The sequence below is a fragment of the Chenopodium quinoa genome, unplaced genomic scaffold (genome assembly GCF_001683475.1).
Source record: "Chenopodium quinoa cultivar QQ74 unplaced genomic scaffold, ASM168347v1, whole genome shotgun sequence".
In the NCBI taxonomy this organism is placed as follows: Eukaryota; Viridiplantae; Streptophyta; class Magnoliopsida; order Caryophyllales; family Amaranthaceae; genus Chenopodium; species Chenopodium quinoa.
In genome coordinates this window covers 1708973-1720825 of record NW_018742730.1, presented here as the reverse complement: position 1 = coordinate 1720825, position 11853 = coordinate 1708973, and positions in this window count along the sequence as shown.

Here is an 11853-nt window from a genome sequence, read left to right as displayed (position 1 = left end):
TTAAGGAACAAGTACGCAACGAGTTAGTTGGTGAATTGAATGCTTGGGCGAAGCTGATGAACTTACCGACTTTGCTGTTTCTCACTCGTACCCCGGTCGACTCATGTTCTGAACCAAAAGGACAAGGAGAAGGTGATAGACATGGAGGAGATGAGATACGTGGTGAAGATGTGCTACCTCAGGTAAAATCAATTGGGTTATTAAAAGTTTTAAAATACCGAGTTAATTGAGATTTTAGGTGCAATGATTGATGTACTGTTGCAGGTTCCTACTCCTACACATGCGGACTCGAGGGAGCTTGAAAATCCAACACCGCATGAATTTCCAGAGTTACAGGTGATTTGTAACCCTCTACCTTAATGAATTTTGTTATATCTATGCTGTTGTAAAAGTCCTATTTAACTATCTTCTTTTTATATATATACTTGTGTAGGAAGACACCCGGTGTGCACTTCTAGCCCCGGGGCATGCAAATAGTACCGTGTTGAGTTTGGTGGCGTATGGTAGTGCCCAACCGACGACGGGTGCTACGGCGGGGCCACATCATTACTCGGTTGGGATCGATTCAGTGGTTGCGGGGTTCGAAGACATCCCACTACCCGTACCAATAGAGGAGGTTGAGATAACAGCGCTTTGGCAAGCTGTAGGTAGCTTCGTTGATTGGCCACGTGCATAGGTGAAGTTGATTAATAAGGAGGTAAATTAGCTACTCACTTGACTATTTTCTTCATTTCTCAACTTTTAAACTCCTTGCATATCAAAAAAAACTCATAATCACATATTTATAAGTGTTTGTCATTTGAAATTACATTAAAATCGCTAAGTTCTAAGGTTTTGGGTCCAATTCATCAAACTAAAGCCACTTTGAGCCGAAATGGCTACTCACTTGCCTATTTTCTTCATTTCTCAACTTATAAACTACTTGCATCTCAAAACAACTCATAATCACATATTTTAAAATGTTTGTCATTTGAAACTACATAAAAATCGCCTAGTTCTAAGTTTTTGGGTCCAATTCATCAAAAAAAGCCATTTTGACCCGAAATGGCTACTCACTTGCCTATTTTCTTCATTTCTCAACTTATAAACTCCTTGCATCTCAAAACAACTCATAATCACATATTTATAAGTGTTTGTCATTTGAAATTACATAAAAATCGCCAAGTTCTAAGATTTTGGGTCTGATTCGTCAAAAATAGCCATTTTGACCCGAAATGGCTACTCACTTGGCTATTTTCTTCATTTCTCAACTTATAAACTACTTGCATCTCAAAACAACTCCTAATCACATATTTATAAATTTTTATCATTTGAAATTACATAAAAATCGCCTAGTTCAAATTTTTTTTTTTTTTAAAAATAAGCAACTTCCGCCGCACCGGGACACCCGAGGGAGCCGCCCCCGCTGCCGGAACAGCAAAGGCAGCCCCAACGAGGCCACTGCAGCCCCGACAGGTGGCTGCCAAGGCTGTTCCGGCAGCGGGGGCGCCTCCCTCGGGTGTCCCGGTGCGGCTGCCGTTGCATTTAAAAAAAAAAAAATTTAAGCAATTTTCATCATTTCATCAAAAAGTAGCCATTTTGAGCCGAAATGGCTACTTACTTGCCTATTTTCTTCATTTCTCAACTTATAAACTCCTTGCATCTCAAAACAACTCATAATCACATATTTATAAGTGTTTGTCATTTGAAATTACATAAAAATCGCCAAGTTCTAAGTTTTTGGGTCCAATTCATCAAAAAAAGCCATTTTGACCCGAAATGGCTACTCACTTGCCTATTTTCTTCATTTCTCAACTTATAAACTCCTTGCATCTCAAAACAACTCATAATCACATATTTATAAGTGTTAGTCATTTGAAATTACATAAAAATCGCCAAGTTCTAAGATTTTGGGTCCGATTCGTCAAAAATAGCCATTTTGACCCGAAATGGCTACTCACTTGGCTATTTTCTTCATTTCTCAACTTATAAACTCCTTGCATCTCAAAACAACTCCTAATCACATATTTATAAATTTTTGTCATTTGAAATTACATAAAAATCGCCTAGTTCAAATTTTTTTAAAAAAAAAAAAAAATAAGCAACTTTCGCCGCACCGGGATACCCGAGGGAGCCGCCCCCGCTGCCGGAACAGCAAAGGCAGCCCCAACGAGGCCACAGCAGCCCCGACAGGTGGCTGACAAGGCTGTTCCGGCAGCGGGGGCGCCTCCCTCGGGTGTCCCGGTGCGGCTGCCGTTGCATTTTAAAAAAAAAAAAATTTAAGCAATTTTCATCATTTCATCAAAAAGTAGCCATTTTGAGCCGAAATGGCTACTTACTTGCCTATTTTCTTCATTTCTCAACTTATAAACTCCTTGCATCTCAAAACAACTCATAATCACATATTTATAAGTGTTTGTCATTTGAAATTACATAAAAATCGCCAAGTTCTAAGTTTTTGGGTCCAATTCATCAAAAAAAGCCATTTTGACCCGAAATGGCTACTCACTTGCCTATTTTCTTCATTTCTCAACTTATAAACTCCTTGCATCTCAAAAAAACTCATAATCACATATTTATAAGTGTTTGTCATTTGAAATTACATAAAAATCGCCAAGTTCTAAGTTTTTGGGTCCAATTCGTCAAAAATAGCCATTTTGACCCGAAATGGCTACTCACTTGGCTATTTTCTTCATTTCTCAACTTATAAACTCCTTGCATCTCAAAACACCTCATAATAACATATTTATAAGTGTTTGTTTTTTGAAATTACATAAAAATCACCAAGTTCTAAGTTTTTGGGTCCAATTCATCAAAAAAAGCCATTTTGACCCGAAATGGCTACTCACTTGGCTATTTTCTTCATTTCTCAACTTATAAACTCCTTGCATCTCAAAACAACTCATAATCACATATTTTTAAGTTTTTGTCATTTGAAATTACATAAAAATCGCCAAGTTCTAAGTTTTTGGGTCCAATTCATCAAAAAAAGCCATTTTGACCCGAAATGGCTACTCACTTGCCTATTTTCTTCATTTCTCAACTTATAAACTCCTTGCATCTCAAATAAACTCATAATCACATATTTATAAGTGTTTGTCATTTGAAATTACATAAAAATAGCCAAGTTCTAAGTTTTTGGGTCTAATTCGTCAAAAATAGCCATTTTGACCCGAAATGGCTACTCACTTGGCTATTTTCTTCATTTCTCAACTTATAAACTCCTTGTGTTTCGGGGTTTTTCGATGTGTCTTGCGGGAGAGTTACAATTCCAAGAATGCCCTTCGACGCCTGTGCCTGCAAAATCACGAAGACTCCTGGGGGTAGGAGCTCCGCCTTCGACGATCAAGTTAGTAAAGATACGGGAGGTAGAATGCACGTAATGTAGAAGTTACTTCTCGCGTAATGGGAGAATTCTGCAATTAATATTGCTCGGGGTAAGTGTTTTTCTTTTTGAGGAGTATTCAATGTGAACAACAAATGTTCCAGCCCCCATTAATGAGGGTCCTTCCACTATTTATAGTGGGGAAGGGATGGTTTCCCTTTTAGGGTTTAGAGGACACGTGTCAGCAGAGGATTGGAGCCCTGCTGACCAACGGCTGGATGCCACGTGTCACTAGGCCATTGGGCCACGTGTTTAGGGTATTTTTACCCCAAACATTTTCCCCTCACTGGTGCTGACGTGGCAGGGTGCCACGTGGCGCCGGTGAAAGGTTTTTTTTTTTTTTTTTTTTTTTTTCAACTCTTCAGATTCCTTTTGAAGGATGGAAAAGCAGAAGGCGAAGAGTCACGACTTTTCACCTTCTGGGACAAATTCTATAAATAGGAGAAGATGTCCCCCGAGCTCTCATTTACAAACTTTGCCAAATTTCTGAAAATTTGAGAGCAGCCGGCAATTTGAGAGTTGAGAGCATTCGGAGTTGAGATTCGTTGAGAGCAACCGGTCTACAGACCGTCTGGGTCGTTGCAAGCTAGCCAAAGGTTTTCGAGAGGGTAATCAGAGAAACCCAGCCGGATTTTGAACCGCCTGCGTCTTCGCAAGCATCCCAGAGAATTTCCAGATTTTCTTCTAGGTACCGTCTCTATTCTTTCTAGCTTTTTCATGTATTTCCGTTTGAGTCTTTTACTCGCATTTTTGTTCATTGGTCCCATAAGTAGATGGACCCCTTATACCCATACCCGGAACCTAGCTGTGAACTCAGCCGGTTTATTAGTACGGCTGAGTCTAGAACTGGGTCTGCCGCCTCTGTTCTTTGGGACAACCCTTTTTCAACACCCATATCGACCGACTCTGTGTCTGTGCAGGACACAATGGCCAGAATTCGGTCTACTGCCAGAGATCCCAACTACAGAAGTGGGAGCTCAGATGAGCAGCCGCCTGAGGTCCCAGCTTCAGGCGGTGAAGTAGAGCATGGAGAGGTAGAGCAGAGAGGCTCACCCGGGGGCGCTCCTAGCACCCCGGGTGATAGAATTTTAAACGAAGAGAGTGCTCCCCTCCAGGAGACCAGAGAGCAGGTAGGCTCTGATAAGGAGGTCTCCAACTCCCCAGCCGGCTCTGATGCCGGTCACATTCAAAGTAGCAGTAGCAGCTACTTAACCGAATCTGAGGATAGCGAGGAGGCGGAGAGGCCTTCTTGGGATAATAGGAACGATCCTCTCATGATCGCCGTCTCCTCTAAGGACCGCGAGCTCATGCGGGCTGCGCTGCCAGATTTTATCAAACGGCGGCCGCTGGGGGGTGACTATACAATAAAAGTCCCGGCTGCTCTGGGAACAATATTGTGGGAGGATGGACAACCGAACGCGAACGCTTGGTTCGGGTGCTACGAGGCGGCCTTCGTGGCCGGAGTCCGCTTCCCTCTCCACGACACAATAAAAGCCATACTTAGGGGGTATGGCCTAGGTCTCTGGCAATTAACCCCCAACTCATGGGTAAATATTTTAGGGTATATCGCCGCCTGCGAGATGCAGGGCCTCAACCCCGGCTGGGAGGCGTTTGCCCACATGCATTACTTGAGTAGGAGCCCAGGCGGCTGGAGAGCCTGGTATACCTTTACCACCCAGCCCAAATACCTTATGACCTTGGACAAGCCATCCAAATGGTCGGACTGGAAGCACCGGTTCTACTTGGTTAAGGCCCCAACTACGGCAGAGAACAGAGAATTCCGGATCTACAACCGGAAACCAGAACTCTTGGGGACCAAGTGCTGCCTGCCCCCTGTCCCGGAGGATGATAGAGAGACCATCCTTGACTTCGGGTTTTTTGAGTTAGTTCCTGACACCCTCTCATCCGGAGAGATAGTAAGGGTACCTAGAAACTGGGTGCCCAAACATGAATTTTTTAGGGACGAATGCTTCTTGTCCGCTTGTGGTCTAAGCAGCATGTTTAAAAAACGTATGTATTCGGAACTCAGCCGGTTTCTTTCGAACCGGATGCTTTTATTTCCTTGCTTATTTATTATTCTAACCGTGTGCCTTTCTCTGCAGAAGAAGCCAAGAGAATGCTGCCCACCGAGAAGACACCGGCTAGGTCGGCTGCCGACATCCGGAAAGCCAATCTCGAGAAAAAACTTGCTGCCCAGGCGGCGAAGAAGGTATAACCGTCTGATCCTTCTCGTTTATGTCAATCCTTTTATCCCATAACTTATATTTTTCTCGTTTACAGGACGGGAAGCAGATGCCCCGGTCCCTTCAAAAACAGGTCAGGCCTCCGCCGACCCAACAAGAGTCTGCATCCAAGGTGCAGAAGACAGCCGACCGGCAAACTACCAGCGGCAAATCAATAAGGGTCCCAGACGGGCCTGGATCTGCGGATGTGCTTTCTGCCATCCCATTGAGGACCGCAACCGGTCCCTTTGAAGGCCGTTCGGGCCGCCAAGGTAACTTCGACCTTACACTACTTGACCTGCCCATGCGGGTCAAGTCTTATTCACAGTCTCGATCGCAGCCGGGGGATTCTCCAATCAGCCGGCAATCTATAGGCAGAGCATATGCGAGTTTCTCACCGTCTGTTTCTGGTGCAGATAATTCTCCCCGCTGGCCGGACGGGGCACAATATGCCCGGGCCATGCTGAAAGCCGTCCCCAGGGACGAGAAGGAGGCGATCCCTGGGATCAACTCCTTTAATGCCGACCGGGTGCTGGTCGACCTGGCCGACGTATGCTCCAACAACCATGCGGTAATTTTCTTGACGTGCATTTTTAAATATGCAGTATTAACCGGCTGTATTTTTGCAGGCTATGCTGCGCGTAGAGGGGCTCAAACGAGCTTATACCCGCAAGTCTGAGGAGGTAAGGAGAAGCAAACGGGCTGTTGATGACGCCCATAATGTTGCTGACTACTCTTTGTACATGCATGGCTTAGAATCTAAATCTATACGCATGGAACAGGCGGAGAAGACCAAGGCCCTCCAACAGCAGATTGATCAGCTGAAAAACCAAGTTGACCAACTGCAGGCGTCCCTGGATGATGCCAATAAAAAGTTGGAGGAACAGACAGAGCCCCTCCAACGGCTGAGCAAGGCGGAGACTGAAAATGGCCGCCTTGCCAAAGAGAATGAGCGCCTGCGCAAAGAGGCGGCTGCTGCCAATGAGAACTTCAAGGCCACCTTGGAGTCGGAGCAGGAGAGGCTCATTGAAGAGAATGAGCATGACTGTGCAAACCGGATGCAACGGGCGTTTTCCCTCATCCACCCGGAGGCGGACTTCACCGTCTGGAAACTCGCCTTCAAATATTCTGATCTTGCCATTCTGGCCAAGGAGGCGAATGAGCCAGGGCCCGGACCCTATGACGCTTGGGTTAGGGAGGACATTGCGCGACGGCAGGCGGAGGCTGCTGAAGAGGAAGAAGTCGTTCCTGAAGCCGACGCAGCCGCTCACCCTGATCCAACCCAGAACCAACCGGAATAGGACCGGCTCACTGTTCGCCTGGAGTAGCAACTACTTCCCGGCGAAGAAATTTGCAAGGGTTGCCAAGAAGACCCCACCGGTAACACTGCCATCTGGGTCTTCGCAAACTAGGCGAAGAAATTTGCAAGGGTTGCCAAGAAGACCCCACCGGTAACACCGCCGTCTGGGTCTTCGCAAACTAGGCGAAGAAATTTGCAAGGGTTGCCAAGAAGACCCCACCGGTAACACTGCCGTCTGGGTCTTCGCAAACTAGGCGAAGAAATTTGCAAGGGTTGCCAAGAAGACCCCACCGGTAACACCGCCGTCTGGGTCTTCGCAAACTAGGCGAGGAAATTTGCAAGGGTTGCCAAGAAGACCCCACCGGTAACACTGCCGTCTGGGTCTTCGCAAACTAGGCGAAGAAATTTGCAAGGGTTGCCAAGAAGACCCCACCGGTAACACCGCCGTCTGGGTCTTCGCAAACTAGGCGAAGAAATTTGCAAGGGTTTCCAAGAAGACCCCACCGGTAACACTGCCGTCTGGGTCTTCGCAAACTAGGCGAAGAAATTTCGACCCAAAACCAAACCGGATGGCGTCTGGGTAATTGCCCCTGGATAGCGGTCTGGGTCTTAGCAAGCCAGGCGACTATCCATATGATATAGCTCGAATATGCACTAAGTGCCAACATTAGATTCGGGAGCCAGTCGGTTTATACTGAATTACCGGTCGGGACTTCGCAAAAGAATCACGCCAGATTAGGATGTCCATTCACCGGTTGGGCTTTTGCAAGCATACCCCTGAATGAATTATGGCCTAGACCAAATGTTTAGGCCTGCTCTTAGAGAGTCAGGCGGCGGTATTGAGTACCGGCTGTCCTTCCAAAAAGTGAGCCGGCTGCAAGTTTGGGGTTGCTAGCCTGCCCCTTTTTTTTTTTTTTTTTTTGGTGCGAGGGATCGTCAGGCGGATTTGTCCGCCTGTGTGATTGCTTAGAACAATTTACCACCCAAATGGGAGATGTTCTCTTCGATGAATTCACCCGTATGGGTGTCACCGGATGATAAAATTTTTAGGCCTGCTCTTAGAGAGTCAGGCGGCGGTATTGAGTACCGGCGGTCCTTCCAAAAAGTGAGCCGGCTGCAAGTTTGGGGTTGCTAGCCTGGCCTTTTTTGGTGCGAAGGATCGTCAGGCGGATTTGTCCGCCTGTGTGATCGCTTAGAACAATTTACCACCCAAATGGGAGATGTTCTCTTCGATGAATTCACCCGTATGGGTGTCACCGGATGAAAAAATTAGTTACTGGTGCCGCTTGTGGTAAGCACAAGACATGGAGGCTGTATACAAAATTGAATGTAATTCTCATTAATCATTTGAAAATTTTCAAAAGATGTACAATACTTAGAAGTAGTATTTTTTGAGGTTATCTACATTCCAAGTTCTAGGCAACTTTCTTCCGTCTGGAGTTTCCAGGCGGTAAGTGCCGTCTCGTACTTCTTCAAAGATCCGGTAGGGTCCCTCCCAATTTGGGGTTAATTTGCCTTGTTCATTGGCCCTACCGGTTGCCTCCATTTTGCGAAGCACAAAATCTCCATCTTTCAAAGGTCTTTTACGAACCCGCTTGTTGTAGTCTCTAGTCATACGCAGACGGTAGATCTCATGACGCAAGGCAGCATTCCCCCTTCGCTCTGGAAGAGCGTCTAATGCCAATCGCATGGCTTCCCAGTTAGCCTCCTCATCATATAACATAATGCGTAGAGTAGGCTCATAATGTTCAATGGGAAGAACTGCTTCAGTGCCGTATGTCATGAGAAATGGGGTTTCACCGGTTGCCCCCTTTTCGGTTGTCCGGATAGCCCAAAGGACATGAGGTAATTCCTCTGCCCATAGTCCACCGGCTCTTTCTACTTTCTTCTTTATCCCGTCTGAGATCAACTTGTTAAAAGCCTCAACTTGACCGTTTGCCTGAGGACGGCCAACGGATGCAAAACAATGGGAAATTCATTGGTCTCCCAACCAGGTCTTCAGGACAGGCGTTTCGAACTGCGGTCCGTTGTCGAAAACCATGGACATTGGAACCCCGAACCGGGTGATGACGTTTCTCCAGATGAAAGAAATCACGTCTTTCGTTTTAATCCCTTTTACCGCCTCTGCCTCAACCCATTTGGTGAAGTAGTCTACTGCTACAAGAATGTAGCGACGGCCGCCTGATGCAGGCGTATAAGGTCCCAAAATGTCCATGCCCCATTTAGCAAACGGAACCGGACTATGGATTGCCGTGAGTTCTGTTGCCGGTTGATGTATCAACTTAGCAAATTTTTGGCACTTGTCGCATCTCTTTACTAGATCCATGGCATCCGCTTCAAGAGTGGGCCAGAAGTACCCTTGCCGTCTGGTTCTTCTGGCCAGGGACCTGCCGCCAATATGCGAGGCACAAAACCCCGCGTGCAGATCTTCCAAAACTTCTCTCCCCCTATCCGGGGTTACACATTTCAAAAACGGCTGCAGGTATCCCTTCCGGAGGAGTTCCCCTTGATGCATAACAAAACTTGAAGCACGCTTCTTGAGCCCTGATGCTTCTGAAGGGTCATCCGGCAAGGTACCATCCGTCAAAAAGGACCGGATGGGATCCATCCAGGTAGCAGTTCTGTCCAAGACTCCAATGGGATCATTCTGAATACTTCGTTTTTCAATGACTTCCCAAAAGACCGTCCTAGGAGCATCACCGGAGGCTGATGATGCCAACTTTGAGAGGGAATCCGCCTGATTGTTTTCAGACCGGGGCACCTGTCGCAGATGAAATTCATCGAAGGACCCAGCCTCCTCTTTGACCGCCTGCAAATATTTGATCATAGCCGGATGGGTGGCTTCGTAGTCACCAAGGTATTGGCTAACGATCAGCTGTGAATCTGAGCAGGCGTCGACCTTTCTTGCACCGGCTGCCTTACACATGCGCAATCCGGCTAGCAGGGCTTCATACTCTGCCTCATTGTTGGAGGCTTGGAACTTAAACCGTAGTGCATATTCAAACTTATCCCCTTCCGGGGAATGACAGATAACACCTGCACCACAGCCGTTCACCGTAGAGCTGCCGTCTACAAATAACTTCCAGACCTGATCAGGGTTTTCCGGGTGCACCGGCCTAGTCATCTCGACAATAAAGTCGGCAAACGCCTGACCTTTCACTGCCCGCCTGGGTTCAAAAGTTATCTCAAGGCCTTGTATTTCAACAGCCCACTTGATCATTCTACCGGATGACTCTATAGCAGTCATCGTACGCTTGAGCGGTTGATCTGTGTATACCACAACCGGATGTGCCAAAAAATAAGGCTTCAACCGCTTGACTGCTACGAATAAGGCCAACCCAAATTTTTCGATCATGGGGTACCGGAGCTCAGCATTTTTTAAGACATAGCTGATGAAGTACACCGGCAGCTGAATGCCGTCTCTCTCAGCGAGGAGAACGGCACTAAGGGCGTGATCAGAGACGGCTAGGTACATGTACAGAACCTCCCGGGGAAGGGGGCTCACTAGCCTTGGCAAAGAATGCAAGTGCTGCTTAAGCCTCTGGAATGCCGCCTCTGCTTCTTCACCCCATTCAAACCTTGACCTCTTCCTGATTGCCTGGAAGAAATAGAGGCACTTGTCACCTGACCGGCTGAGGAACCTCCCCAATGCCGCCAGACAACCGGTCAACTTCTGGACCTCTTTTACAGTGCGGGGAGACTTCATGTCAATTACCGCCTGTATCTTTTCCGGATTAGCTTCGATGCCTCTTTGGTCAATCAAGAATCCGAGAAACTTCCCGGACTCAACACCAAATACGCATTTCTTTGGGTTAAGCATGACCCGGTGCCGCCTGAGTGTGGTGAAGGTTTCTCGCAGGTCTGCTAGGTGATCCGTCTGTAGCTTGGATTTGACTATCATGTCATCGATATACGCCTCTACATTCCTGCCAATCTGGTTGATAAAAACGGTGTTTATCATGCGCTGGAATGTAGCCGGTGCATTCTTCAACCCAAACGGCATCACCGTATAGCAGAATAACCCCTGATCAGTGACAAAAGCCGTCTTCTCCTGATCTTTCTTCCAGAGAGGTATTTGATGGAAGCCGGAATAAGCATCCATAAAGCTCATTAACGCATGGCCGGCTGTTGAGTCGACTAGGCTGTCAATCTTTGGAAGCGGGTAGCTATCTTTTGGGCATGCTTTGTTCAGATCTGTGTAATCCACACACATCCGCCAAGTACCGTTCGGCTTCTTTACTAGAACGACATTTGCCACCCAATCCGGGTAGTAGCATTGCCTAATGAACCCAGCATCCAACAGCTTTTTGACCTCAGCCGCTGCCGTTTGAGATCTTTCTCCACCATGATCCCTCTTTTTCTGCCTAACCGGCTGCTTTTTGGGATCTACGGCTAGCTTGTGGACAGCGAGATCCGGGCTGACGCCTGGCATCTCTTCCACTTCAAAGGCAAAGATGTCTTTGAATTCCTTCAGCAGCTGGAGCAAGCCTTCTCCCAACCGTTCGAAGGCTACCGTCCCGACCTTGACTGTTCTTTCAGGACGGCTGTCATCCAGGATGACATCAAGGCAGTCACCAGCCGGCTGAGGTCGCTGGTCATCTGACCTTTCCCCGGCTAGTGATTGCTATTTCTCCTTTTTGACGGGTGCCAGTTGGTCCGCCTTTCTTTTCATACCGGCTGCCCTTGGAGCCGGGACTGCTGGGTCGCAGTTATCAATATCTATGGGCTCGCCCTGGCCGGCTGCACCCATAGTTGTCTTGACGTCAGAGAGATAGCACTCTCTTGGCGTCTTCTGGTCCCCGCTTAGGGCACCGACTGTACCATCATCCTTTTGAAATTTGACCAACATGAGGGACGGGATGATGACAGCCTTAGATGCGTTGAGGGTAGGACGGCCAAATATCATGTTGTAGGCGGACAGCTCCTCCACAACTAAAAACTTGACTATCATGTGGCGTCCTTGCCCC